This window comes from Taeniopygia guttata, chromosome 3, assembly GCF_048771995.1.
Source record: "Taeniopygia guttata chromosome 3, bTaeGut7.mat, whole genome shotgun sequence".
Classification (NCBI taxonomy): domain Eukaryota; kingdom Metazoa; phylum Chordata; class Aves; order Passeriformes; family Estrildidae; genus Taeniopygia; species Taeniopygia guttata.
The window spans coordinates 115,487,813-115,501,871 of record NC_133027.1 but is presented as its reverse complement, the minus strand read 5'-3'; the positions used below and the strand labels follow the sequence as shown (position 1 = coordinate 115,501,871).

General features: G+C 46.9%; 2 long non-coding RNA genes across 2 annotated transcripts; both read right to left on the bottom strand.

Annotated features, from left to right (window-relative positions):
• Positions 1-422: 422 nt before the first annotated feature.
• Positions 423-4,693, bottom strand: LOC140683848 (uncharacterized). Its single transcript, XR_012055403.1, has 2 exons — positions 3,658-4,693; positions 423-3,011 (listed from the first exon to the last, which is right to left on the bottom strand). It is a non-coding gene; the product is annotated as an uncharacterized lncRNA (long non-coding RNA).
• A 2,858-nt stretch (positions 4,694-7,551) lies between these two features.
• On the bottom strand, positions 7,552-11,823 carry LOC140683847 (uncharacterized). Its single transcript, XR_012055402.1, has 2 exons — positions 10,788-11,823; positions 7,552-10,140 (listed from the first exon to the last, which is right to left on the bottom strand). It is a non-coding gene; the product is annotated as an uncharacterized lncRNA (long non-coding RNA).
• Between the last annotated feature and the right edge of the window lie 2,236 nt (positions 11,824-14,059).

Genomic DNA, 14,059 nt, shown 5'->3' with positions numbered 1-14,059 from the left:
CACGGCACCGGAACCGCCGCGGAAAATCCCGTCGGGGGGCGCCGGCGTTGGGGACAATTCAGGCAGTGTAGAAAAAACAGACACGGGTCCTCGAATGCCGACGTCCTCTTTTTCGCGCCATCTCGAGAAGGTCAAGCGAGTCCGCGACAAGCCACTCCCAAGATGGCGGCCGCGGGCGGCGGGCTGCAGTACCGCCCTCTGCCCACAGGGCGGCAGCACTGCCGCCCGCCACCGCCGGGGGCCGCCGCTCGCCTCGGGGCCGCGGGCGGGGCCGGCGGCAGAAAAGAACGGGCGCGATGCCCTCCGGAACCTGCCCTGCAGCAAATGCCCCAAAACATCCCGCGCGGAAAAGAACGCCAGCAGAAAAACCCCTGCCTCTAACCCAACAGGAACCAAAAGCAAAAACCTTCTCTTTTAAACTGCATTTCAAGCTCTTTTATTTTTATATTTTTCATATTTATATTCACATTCGGATTTATAACGTATATTGATGTGTAATTGTATTTTTATAATTTCTTACATTTATTCCTTTATTACAATTTATATTTTTATGCATTGCTTAATACATTGCTTACATATTTCTATAGATAGATTTCTATTTCTAAAAGGTTTATATTGCTTAAAATAAACCCCTGCCTCTATCCAAGTAAAAATCTTTTAAAAACCCCTTTTCTTTTAAACTGCGTTTAAATTTATCTCTATATTTCGCATTTATATTCAAATTTACGTTTAAAATGTAGATTGATGTATGGTGTTATATGAAAGTATAAAATAGAAATGAAAATAAATATTCAGAAGAGATAGAATAGAAAAATCTCTGCATACATTGAATATATATTTCTATATTTAGAATGATATCAAAATAAAAGGTATATTCATTTTTCTTCCATTAAAACCCTGCCTCTAACCAAATAAAAAGCAAAAAAAAGCCCCTTCTTTAAACGATACTCGAATATTTATATATTGTTTTCATCATTATAGTCACATTTGCATTTCTACTTTATAGTGACGTATTTAGAAATATATATCATATATATATATATATCATATATATATATATATATATATATATATATATTAAGGTAGCAAGATAGACAAATTATTATTTATATTATATTTCACACATACTGCTAATACTTATTTTTACTTACCTTTGAATTTTTTATATAGATCCCCAGCAACAATATTTAGAGCATCTGCAAATAAAAGACTGGGAAACAGTTATTTTACTCCATCAGAACTTGGGAAAGGCCAGATTTAGATCTCTCCAAAGGGTCAAAGCTACATAACACCAGTTAATACCATTTACTGTAGAAGCTGAACTGATTTTGGTCTACACATAAGTTTCCTGTTTCTGCCAAACTTCTGCATGAATATTAAAAGTCTGAAGAATGACCACAAGCAGATCACCTAAACCTACAAGCTCACTGTTTCCCATTTTTAACCATGCCAGGATCTTCTCTTTTGATCACGTGAGTGGACATTTCCCTCTAAAACCTTCTGACCTAACCAAGAAGTCTCACCATTACCAAAGTTTCACACCAAAAGCAAAGCACCTCTGTCTGTATCATGCCTGCTGATGGTGCCAGCACACAGTATGGCCCAAGGTGTCTGCCCCATGGATTTCCCCGGGGTATTCACACTTTTCCAAAGGTAGCCAGCACCTACGCTGACTCTGAAAACAATTGCCCTTGCAAGAAGGGTCCATGGCAGCTCGGGGCACTCGTGGTCAGCCACAGGGCCTTGACACACAGAACAGGATAAAGGGACTTGGAGGATTCCCACAGCTGGCCTGCACTGACAGATAGAGCAAGCCCCTTGGGATTGTGGAGTGAATTCTGCCTCCCAAGGACTGCAGGCTCACATCCACACCCAGGACTATTCAGAAGAGCTGCAGCAAGAGCAGACATCGGGCAGCTCAGGGTTTCTCTAAGCCCAGTCCTACAAGCCTGTGGGAGCCACAGGTAGCCAGGAAGTTCCTGAGAAATCCAGACCCTCAGCCAGCAGCACAAAGTCCCAGAGCTGCCAAATCAGAGAGAACTGCCTTCCACCTCTTTTCGCTCACACACTGATGCTGAAAACTGCCAGACAGGCTAAAAGTCACTCAGGGAGATATAGAGGGTGTTACTGATAAAGAGTTCTAGGGAAGCTGGATGGCCAGCATCCATCAAACTATCTTCTGGAAATCCCAGCTGTCACATTTCACTCCACTTTTCCCTTTAACTCAGGCTTTCCCCTTCCAGAATCAATTCTTCCTCCCCACCCTCTCCCACTCCCTGTGCAGATAGCTGGCAACACGCACAAGCTGGATCCACATGTGGTCACTGAAATTTGGCTGCACAGCTGACCTTTGCTGCTGCCAAAGGGAGGGAATTCCAGGCCAGAGCACCCCTCTCTGCCTGCCCTTCACTTTTCAGAGCTAATTGGCTTTTCTATCCCTTTCAGCACAGCACAGCATGGCCTCGTGGAGCTTGAAAAGCAGCAGTGGTTTTTATCACCATGGTGCAACGGAGAGAAGACTTCAGAGCATTTTCTGGGAACGCCACATACAGTTATATTACACTTGCAGAATTGTCTGGCTATTGTGTCTCCTAAGTCACACAGTGGACTACAAACAGTGCTGTTTCAGGGAAACTCTCTACAACCACTGAAAGTAAGTCACTAACTCTGTTAGAGCAGGCAATGGACTCACATGTTCACAAAAACTGACTACACATGCTAAAGCCAGACGCTTTGTAGGTAAATGAGAAACACCTCTGGTTTGGGGCCCATCCCTCAGGCAGCAGGTTTTTTTTGCATGGACAGGATGATTACTACTTGCGGGGCTATATGAAACATTTACCTTTTTATCCAAGTTATGAAAGAATAGCTTTGAAAAGCACAGTAATCCAAGGCCAAAAAGACAGGCAGACAAATGGACAGATTTCAGCCACTCGTTTGGTTTTCTTGGCGAGAGCTTTTTGCTCTTCCAAGGGCTGACCTTATGCATTTGCCAGGTCTGGATGATCCACCTGAAAAAAAAAAAAAAAACCAAAAAGGCTTAAAGGAAATTTCAACAGCAGACTCTTCTGGAGGTGTCTTCTGTCAATCTCCAGCTTCCCACAGGACTTGGTGCTTGTCTGGGGCTTTTGAGGAACAGCTCATAAATTGCTGCTATTCAGCCACTGGCAGTTGAATCCTGCTTTATTTAGTTTTTGGAATCTTGTAGTGGATCCTCCCTGCTTCCTTCCTCCAGTCCCTGCTCACATTTAGTTTCAGTTTCCTGGAGCTAAGAGTGTTGACCCCTTTAAAAGCAGCAGCAGCAGCAAGAAAACCACAAAGCAAGAAAACCCTGTCCTGACCATAAATGTTGTACCCTCTGCATAGAGAGAAACTCCACCAACTTTTCAGGAAGAAGATGCAACAAACTCTTTTGCAGCATATCCTGATATGACAGCCTTGCAGCATACAGAATCCAGCCTAGCAAGGAAAAAATAAAAAAAAAAAGTGTTGTGTTAAAAAAAATGCACAAGGAAAAGGTGCTATTTTACATGGATCACAGTAAAGCCACAACAACCTAAGGGTTAATTTCTTCATGAGAATGTTTGAAGTCTAAATTTGAAATCTGTTGTCAACTGCAGCTGGCTAAAATGGAAAGGGCTACATTTCTTTGCTTACCTTGATGCCTACTGGGATCTGCTTTAGGGCCAATTTTGCATGAAGCTCCTGGGAATTACTCATCTGTCTTCTTGCATGAGATGAAATATATCTGTTAGAAGGTTGCAAAATGTGTTAGGATGCATTGCAGTGCTGTGCTCTTCCAGGACAGAGGCACAAAGTCTGATTCTTACCGTAGCTGGGACTTTGGGGATTCCCAGAGCCATTTTCATGGCATCTAATTTTAGGTCCTTTTCAGACAGATTTGTAATGACAATTTGGTTTATAGCCCCTCCCTCTGTGCCAGGGGCAGGAAAGTCTATCAAAGCAAATAAGGGAATTCTTCATCCTGGAATTCTGCAGGAATTCCCAATCCCGGAAATCCGGGAATTCCCCATCCTGGAATTCCGGGAGTTCTCAACATTGGAAATCTGGGAATTCTCAATCCTGGAATTCCCCAGCCTGGAATTCCGGGAATTCCCGCTGCTCCCTTTGCCTTTGGAGCTGCCCTTCCTGGCAGAATTCCCAGATTTCCTGGCGGAATTCCCGGATTTCCTGGCGGAATCCCCGGATTTCCCGCCGGGATTCCGGAATTTCCTGTCAGAATTCCCGGAATTCCGGGTTTTTTCCGGGATCTCTCCGTGCCCCAGCAGCTCCCGGAGCCGTTTCCGCTCCGGGGGGTCCCGGTAATTCCGGCTCCCGTAAAACTGAGCCACGGAAAGTTGGGAACGCACCGGGATTCCCGGAATTCCCGGATTTCCTGACAGAATTCCCGGATTTCCTGATGCCATTCCTGCATTTCCAGCCAGGAGTCCCGAATTTCCCGTTGGAATTCCTGAATTTCCAACTGGAATTCCCGAATTTCTTTCTGGAATTCCTGAATTTTCCGCCAGAATTCCTGAATTTCCTGTCGGAATTCCCGGATTTCCGGCGGGGATCTGCAGCCTCCGGGCCGGCGCCGCTTTCTCCACGATTTCCTGGGAATTTTGGGAATTTTTTTGGGTGTTTTCTGGAGCTGCTCGGAGCCGTTTGGGCGGGGGGGTCCGGAATTCCCAGCGGGAGCTGAAAAAAAAAAAAGGGAATGAGGGAGGGGGGAGGGGTGGGAATTCCCAAATCCCAAAATTCCCAAATCCCCAATTTAGGGGATTTTTGGGGAATATTTGGGTTTTTTTGGGATTTAGGGGATTTGGGTGTTTGGGATTTTGGGGATTTTTGGGGGATTTTTGGAGGATTTTGGGATTTAGGGGATTTTTGGGGTTAGGGATTTTGGATTTAGGGGATTTTTGGGGGATTTTTGGAGCATTTTGGGGTTTGGGGGGATTTAGGGGATTTTGGGGTTTGGGATTTGGGGATTTTTGGAGGATTTTGGGGTTTGGGGGATTTTTGGGGGGGATATTTGGGGGGTTTTGGGGATTTGGGGGACTTCAGGGGGGATTTTTAGGGGATTTTGGGGGTTTGGGATCTGGGGGATTTTTGGGGTTTGGGATTTTGGAATTGAGGGGATTTTTGGGGAATATTTGGGGTTTTTGGGGATGTAGGGGATTTGGGGGTTTGGGATTTTGGGGATTTTTGGGGGATTTTTGGAGGATTTTGGGATTTAGGGGATTTTTGGGGTTTGGGATTTTGGATTTAGGGGATTTTTGGGGGATTTTTGGAGCATTTTGGGGTTTGGGGGGATTTAGGGGATTTTGGGGTTTGGGATTTGGGGATTTTTGGAGGATTTTGGGGTTTGGGGGATTTTTGGGGGGATATTTGGGGGGTTTTGGGGATTTGGGGGACTTCAGGGGGGATTTTTAGGGGATTTTGGGGGTTTGGGATCTGGGGGATTTTTGGGGTTTGGGATTTTGGAATTGAGGGGATTTTTGGGGAATATTTGGGGTTTTTGGGGATGTAGGGGATTTGGGGGTTTGGGATTTTGGGGATTTTTGGGGGATTTTTGGAGGATTTTGGGATTTAGGGGATTTTTGGGGTTTGGGATTTTGGATTTAGGGGATTTTTGGGGGATTTTTGGAGCATTTTGGGGTTTGGGGGGATTTAGGGGATTTTGGGGTTTGGGATTTGGGGATTTTTGGAGGATTTTGGGGTTTGGGGGATTTTTGGGGGGGATATTTGGGGGGTTTTGGGGATTTGGGGGACTTCAGGGGGGATTTTTAGGGGATTTTGGGGGTTTGGGATCTGGGGGATTTTTGGGGTTTGGGATTTTGGAATTGAGGGGATTTTTGGGGAATATTTGGGGTTTTTGGGGATGTAGGGGATTTGGGTGTTTGGGATTTTGGGGATTTTTGGGGGATTTTTGGAGGATTTTGGGATTTAGGGGATTTTTGGGGTTTGGGATTTTGGATTTAGGGGATTTTTGGGGAATTTTTGGAGCATTTTGGGGTTTGGGGGGATTTAGGGGATTTTGGGGTTTGGGATTTGGGGATTTTTGGAGGATTTTGGGGTTTGGGGGATTTTTGGGGGGGATATTTGGGGGGTTTTGGGGATTTGGGGGACTTCAGGGGGGATTTTTAGGGGATTTTGGGGGTTTGGGATCTGGGGGATTTTTGGGGTTTGGGATTTTGGAATTGAGGGGATTTTTGGGGAATATTTGGGGGTTTTGGGGATGTAGGGGATTTGGGGGTTTGGGATTTGGGGATTTTTGGAGGATTTTGGGGTTTTGGGTTTTTTTGAGGTCTAGTGTTTTTTGGGGGGGTTTGGGGGGGGGGTTTGGGAATTTGAAATTTAGGGGATTTTTGGGGGATGTCTGAGGTTTGGGGGGATTTTTGGGGGATTTGGGGTTTCAGGCTCACCCGGGCGGGTCCCGGCTCCGTTTCGAGGCGGTTCCGGAGCTGCTGCGGATCCGGGAGAGGCTGAGCAGGGCCGGGATCCCGGGAACCCGAACCCCAAATCCCCAAATCCCCAAAATCCCAAACCCCAAATTCCCAAATCCCCAAAACCCCCCAAACTCCCAAAACACCAAATTTCCAAAAATCCCAAACCCCCAAAAAACAGATGGCAAGGTTCTCCCCCCCCACGCAGTGCGCATGCGCGGTTCCCTTTGCCGTACGCCCGCTTTGCGCATGCGCACTGGAATTTCCGTACAGCATCATGGCCGCCTTCCTACAGCAGAGTTCCATTTTCCGTACAGTGTCATGGCCGCTAGGCGCATGCGCACTGGAAATTCCTCTTCTGCGCGCAAAGCACCAAGCCTGTTTCCTGACCAGAGCTTGTTTTTGAGGCTCGGGCCGCCCGAGCCGCCGCCGCCCCCCGCCCTGCGCTCACAGACACCGCCCCGCGCGCCGCTCGCCGCGCGCTCCCGCCCCGGCACCGGCGGCTGCAGTACCGCCCTCTGCCCACAATGGGGGCAGCACTTTTCAAGCGAGCCCGCCACCAGGGACTCGCAAGATGGCGGCCCGTGGGGACCTGGACGGAGAGAGGCGTATTACGCCGATGCCCGTCGGCCCCCGCCAAAAACCCGCACGCTCGCGGTGCTGCTGACCCCACAGCCCCTGTGCACGGCACCGGAACCGCCGCGGAAAATCCCGTCGGGGGGCGCCGGCGTTGGGGACAATTCAGGCAGTGTAGAAAAAACAGACACGGGTCCTCGAATGCCGACGTCCTCTTTTTCGCGCCATCTCGAGAAGGTCAAGCGAGTCCGCGACAAGCCACTCCCAAGATGGCGGCCGCGGGCGGCGGGCTGCAGTACCGCCCTCTGCCCACAGGGCGGCAGCACTGCCGCCCGCCACCGCCGGGGGCCGCCGCTCGCCTCGGGGCCGCGGGCGGGGCCGGCGGCAGAAAAGAACGGGCGCGATGCCCTCCGGAACCTGCCCTGCAGCAAATGCCCCAAAACATCCCGCGCGGAAAAGAACGCCAGCAGAAAAACCCCTGCCTCTAACCCAACAGGAACCAAAAGCAAAAACCTTCTCTTTTAAACTGCATTTCAAGCTCTTTTATTTTTATATTTTTCATATTTATATTCACATTCGGATTTATAACGTATATTGATGTGTAATTGTATTTTTATAATTTCTTACATTTATTCCTTTATTACAATTTATATTTTTATGCATTGCTTAATACATTGCTTACATATTTCTATAGATAGATTTCTATTTCTAAAAGGTTTATATTGCTTAAAATAAACCCCTGCCTCTATCCAAGTAAAAATCTTTTAAAAACCCCTTTTCTTTTAAACTGCGTTTAAATTTATCTCTATATTTCGCATTTATATTCAAATTTACGTTTAAAATGTAGATTGATGTATGGTGTTATATGAAAGTATAAAATAGAAATGAAAATAAATATTCAGAAGAGATAGAATAGAAAAATCTCTGCATACATTGAATATATATTTCTATATTTAGAATGATATCAAAATAAAAGGTATATTCATTTTTCTTCCATTAAAACCCTGCCTCTAACCAAATAAAAAGCAAAAAAAAGCCCCTTCTTTAAACGATACTCGAATATTTATATATTGTTTTCATCATTATAGTCACATTTGCATTTCTACTTTATAGTGACGTATTTAGAAATATATATCATATATATATATATATCATATATATATATATATATATATATATATATATTAAGGTAGCAAGATAGACAAATTATTATTTATATTATATTTCACACATACTGCTAATACTTATTTTTACTTACCTTTGAATTTTTTATATAGATCCCCAGCAACAATATTTAGAGCATCTGCAAATAAAAGACTGGGAAACAGTTATTTTACTCCATCAGAACTTGGGAAAGGCCAGATTTAGATCTCTCCAAAGGGTCAAAGCTACATAACACCAGTTAATACCATTTACTGTAGAAGCTGAACTGATTTTGGTCTACACATAAGTTTCCTGTTTCTGCCAAACTTCTGCATGAATATTAAAAGTCTGAAGAATGACCACAAGCAGATCACCTAAACCTACAAGCTCACTGTTTCCCATTTTTAACCATGCCAGGATCTTCTCTTTTGATCACGTGAGTGGACATTTCCCTCTAAAACCTTCTGACCTAACCAAGAAGTCTCACCATTACCAAAGTTTCACACCAAAAGCAAAGCACCTCTGTCTGTATCATGCCTGCTGATGGTGCCAGCACACAGTATGGCCCAAGGTGTCTGCCCCATGGATTTCCCCGGGGTATTCACACTTTTCCAAAGGTAGCCAGCACCTACGCTGACTCTGAAAACAATTGCCCTTGCAAGAAGGGTCCATGGCAGCTCGGGGCACTCGTGGTCAGCCACAGGGCCTTGACACACAGAACAGGATAAAGGGACTTGGAGGATTCCCACAGCTGGCCTGCACTGACAGATAGAGCAAGCCCCTTGGGATTGTGGAGTGAATTCTGCCTCCCAAGGACTGCAGGCTCACATCCACACCCAGGACTATTCAGAAGAGCTGCAGCAAGAGCAGACATCGGGCAGCTCAGGGTTTCTCTAAGCCCAGTCCTACAAGCCTGTGGGAGCCACAGGTAGCCAGGAAGTTCCTGAGAAATCCAGACCCTCAGCCAGCAGCACAAAGTCCCAGAGCTGCCAAATCAGAGAGAACTGCCTTCCACCTCTTTTCGCTCACACACTGATGCTGAAAACTGCCAGACAGGCTAAAAGTCACTCAGGGAGATATAGAGGGTGTTACTGATAAAGAGTTCTAGGGAAGCTGGATGGCCAGCATCCATCAAACTATCTTCTGGAAATCCCAGCTGTCACATTTCACTCCACTTTTCCCTTTAACTCAGGCTTTCCCCTTCCAGAATCAATTCTTCCTCCCCACCCTCTCCCACTCCCTGTGCAGATAGCTGGCAACACGCACAAGCTGGATCCACATGTGGTCACTGAAATTTGGCTGCACAGCTGACCTTTGCTGCTGCCAAAGGGAGGGAATTCCAGGCCAGAGCACCCCTCTCTGCCTGCCCTTCACTTTTCAGAGCTAATTGGCTTTTCTATCCCTTTCAGCACAGCACAGCATGGCCTCGTGGAGCTTGAAAAGCAGCAGTGGTTTTTATCACCATGGTGCAACGGAGAGAAGACTTCAGAGCATTTTCTGGGAACGCCACATACAGTTATATTACACTTGCAGAATTGTCTGGCTATTGTGTCTCCTAAGTCACACAGTGGACTACAAACAGTGCTGTTTCAGGGAAACTCTCTACAACCACTGAAAGTAAGTCACTAACTCTGTTAGAGCAGGCAATGGACTCACATGTTCACAAAAACTGACTACACATGCTAAAGCCAGACGCTTTGTAGGTAAATGAGAAACACCTCTGGTTTGGGGCCCATCCCTCAGGCAGCAGGTTTTTTTTGCATGGACAGGATGATTACTACTTGCGGGGCTATATGAAACATTTACCTTTTTATCCAAGTTATGAAAGAATAGCTTTGAAAAGCACAGTAATCCAAGGCCAAAAAGACAGGCAGACAAATGGACAGATTTCAGCCACTCGTTTGGTTTTCTTGGCGAGAGCTTTTTGCTCTTCCAAGGGCTGACCTTATGCATTTGCCAGGTCTGGATGATCCACCTGAAAAAAAAAAAAAAAAACCAAAAAGGCTTAAAGGAAATTTCAACAGCAGACTCTTCTGGAGGTGTCTTCTGTCAATCTCCAGCTTCCCACAGGACTTGGTGCTTGTCTGGGGCTTTTGAGGAACAGCTCATAAATTGCTGCTATTCAGCCACTGGCAGTTGAATCCTGCTTTATTTAGTTTTTGGAATCTTGTAGTGGATCCTCCCTGCTTCCTTCCTCCAGTCCCTGCTCACATTTAGTTTCAGTTTCCTGGAGCTAAGAGTGTTGACCCCTTTAAAAGCAGCAGCAGCAGCAAGAAAACCACAAAGCAAGAAAACCCTGTCCTGACCATAAATGTTGTACCCTCTGCATAGAGAGAAACTCCACCAACTTTTCAGGAAGAAGATGCAACAAACTCTTTTGCAGCATATCCTGATATGACAGCCTTGCAGCATACAGAATCCAGCCTAGCAAGGAAAAAATAAAAAAAAAAAGTGTTGTGTTAAAAAAAATGCACAAGGAAAAGGTGCTATTTTACATGGATCACAGTAAAGCCACAACAACCTAAGGGTTAATTTCTTCATGAGAATGTTTGAAGTCTAAATTTGAAATCTGTTGTCAACTGCAGCTGGCTAAAATGGAAAGGGCTACATTTCTTTGCTTACCTTGATGCCTACTGGGATCTGCTTTAGGGCCAATTTTGCATGAAGCTCCTGGGAATTACTCATCTGTCTTCTTGCATGAGATGAAATATATCTGTTAGAAGGTTGCAAAATGTGTTAGGATGCATTGCAGTGCTGTGCTCTTCCAGGACAGAGGCACAAAGTCTGATTCTTACCGTAGCTGGGACTTTGGGGATTCCCAGAGCCATTTTCATGGCATCTAATTTTAGGTCCTTTTCAGACAGATTTGTAATGACAATTTGGTTTATAGCCCCTCCCTCTGTGCCAGGGGCAGGAAAGTCTATCAAAGCAAATAAGGGAATTCTTCATCCTGGAATTCTGCAGGAATTCCCAATCCCGGAAATCCGGGAATTCCCCATCCTGGAATTCCGGGAGTTCTCAACATTGGAAATCTGGGAATTCTCAATCCTGGAATTCCCCAGCCTGGAATTCCGGGAATTCCCGCTGCTCCCTTTGCCTTTGGAGCTGCCCTTCCTGGCAGAATTCCCAGATTTCCTGGCGGAATTCCCGGATTTCCTGGCGGAATCCCCGGATTTCCCGCCGGGATTCCGGAATTTCCTGTCAGAATTCCCGGAATTCCGGGTTTTTTCCGGGATCTCTCCGTGCCCCAGCAGCTCCCGGAGCCGTTTCCGCTCCGGGGGGTCCCGGTAATTCCGGCTCCCGTAAAACTGAGCCACGGAAAGTTGGGAACGCACCGGGATTCCCGGAATTCCCGGATTTCCTGACAGAATTCCCGGATTTCCTGATGCCATTCCTGCATTTCCAGCCAGGAGTCCCGAATTTCCCGTTGGAATTCCTGAATTTCCAACTGGAATTCCCGAATTTCTTTCTGGAATTCCTGAATTTTCCGCCAGAATTCCTGAATTTCCTGTCGGAATTCCCGGATTTCCGGCGGGGATCTGCAGCCTCCGGGCCGGCGCCGCTTTCTCCACGATTTCCTGGGAATTTTGGGAATTTTTTTGGGTGTTTTCTGGAGCTGCTCGGAGCCGTTTGGGCGGGGGGGTCCGGAATTCCCAGCGGGAGCTGAAAAAAAAAAAAGGGAATGAGGGAGGGGGGAGGGGTGGGAATTCCCAAATCCCAAAATTCCCAAATCCCCAATTTAGGGGATTTTTGGGGAATATTTGGGTTTTTTTGGGATTTAGGGGATTTGGGTGTTTGGGATTTTGGGGATTTTTGGGGGATTTTTGGAGGATTTTGGGATTTAGGGGATTTTTGGGGTTAGGGATTTTGGATTTAGGGGATTTTTGGGGGATTTTTGGAGCATTTTGGGGTTTGGGGGGATTTAGGGGATTTTGGGGTTTGGGATTTGGGGATTTTTGGAGGATTTTGGGGTTTGGGGGATTTTTGGGGGGGATATTTGGGGGGTTTTGGGGATTTGGGGGACTTCAGGGGGGATTTTTAGGGGATTTTGGGGGTTTGGGATCTGGGGGATTTTTGGGGTTTGGGATTTTGGAATTGAGGGGATTTTTGGGGAATATTTGGGGTTTTTGGGGATGTAGGGGATTTGGGGGTTTGGGATTTTGGGGATTTTTGGGGGATTTTTGGAGGATTTTGGGATTTAGGGGATTTTTGGGGTTTGGGATTTTGGATTTAGGGGATTTTTGGGGGATTTTTGGAGCATTTTGGGGTTTGGGGGGATTTAGGGGATTTTGGGGTTTGGGATTTGGGGATTTTTGGAGGATTTTGGGGTTTGGGGGATTTTTGGGGGGATATTTGGGGGGTTTTGGGGATTTGGGGGACTTCAGGGGGGATTTTTAGGGGATTTTGGGGGTTTGGGATCTGGGGGATTTTTGGGGTTTGGGATTTTGGAATTGAGGGGATTTTTGGGGAATATTTGGGGTTTTTGGGGATGTAGGGGATTTGGGGGTTTGGGATTTTGGGGATTTTTGGGGGATTTTTGGAGGATTTTGGGATTTAGGGGATTTTTGGGGTTTGGGATTTTGGATTTAGGGGATTTTTGGGGGATTTTTGGAGCATTTTGGGGTTTGGGGGGATTTAGGGGATTTTGGGGTTTGGGATTTGGGGATTTTTGGAGGATTTTGGGGTTTGGGGGATTTTTGGGGGGGATATTTGGGGGGTTTTGGGGATTTGGGGGACTTCAGGGGGGATTTTTAGGGGATTTTGGGGGTTTGGGATCTGGGGGATTTTTGGGGTTTGGGATTTTGGAATTGAGGGGATTTTTGGGGAATATTTGGGGTTTTTGGGGATGTAGGGGATTTGGGTGTTTGGGATTTTGGGGATTTTTGGGGGATTTTTGGAGGATTTTGGGATTTAGGGGATTTTTGGGGTTTGGGATTTTGGATTTAGGGGATTTTTGGGGAATTTTTGGAGCATTTTGGGGTTTGGGGGGATTTAGGGGATTTTGGGGTTTGGGATTTGGGGATTTTTGGAGGATTTTGGGGTTTGGGGGATTTTTGGGGGGGATATTTGGGGGGTTTTGGGGATTTGGGGGACTTCAGGGGGGATTTTTAGGGGATTTTGGGGGTTTGGGATCTGGGGGATTTTTGGGGTTTGGGATTTTGGAATTGAGGGGATTTTTGGGGAATATTTGGGGGTTTTGGGGATGTAGGGGATTTGGGGGTTTGGGATTTGGGGATTTTTGGAGGATTTTGGGGTTTTGGGTTTTTTTGAGGTCTAGTGTTTTTTGGGGGGGTTTGGGGGGGGGGTTTGGGAATTTGAAATTTAGGGGATTTTTGGGGGATGTCTGAGGTTTGGGGGGATTTTTGGGGGATTTGGGGTTTCAGGCTCACCCGGGCGGGTCCCGGCTCCGTTTCGAGGCGGTTCCGGAGCTGCTGCGGATCCGGGAGAGGCTGAGCAGGGCCGGGATCCCGGGAACCCGAACCCCAAATCCCCAAATCCCCAAAATCCCAAACCCCAAATTCCCAAATCCCCAAAACCCCCCAAACTCCCAAAACACCAAATTTCCAAAAATCCCAAACCCCCAAAAAACAGATGGCAAGGTTCTCCCCCCCCACGCAGTGCGCATGCGCGGTTCCCTTTGCCGTACGCCCGCTTTGCGCATGCGCACTGGAATTTCCGTACAGCATCATGGCCGCCTTCCTACAGCAGAGTTCCATTTTCCGTACAGTGTCATGGCCGCTAGGCGCATGCGCACTGGAAATTCCTCTTCTGCGCGCAAAGCACCAAGCCTGTTTCCTGACCAGAGCTTGTTTTTGAGGCTCGGGCCGCCCGAGCCGCCGCCGCCCCCCGCCCTGCGCTCACAGACACCGCCCCGCGCGCCGCTCGCCGCGCGC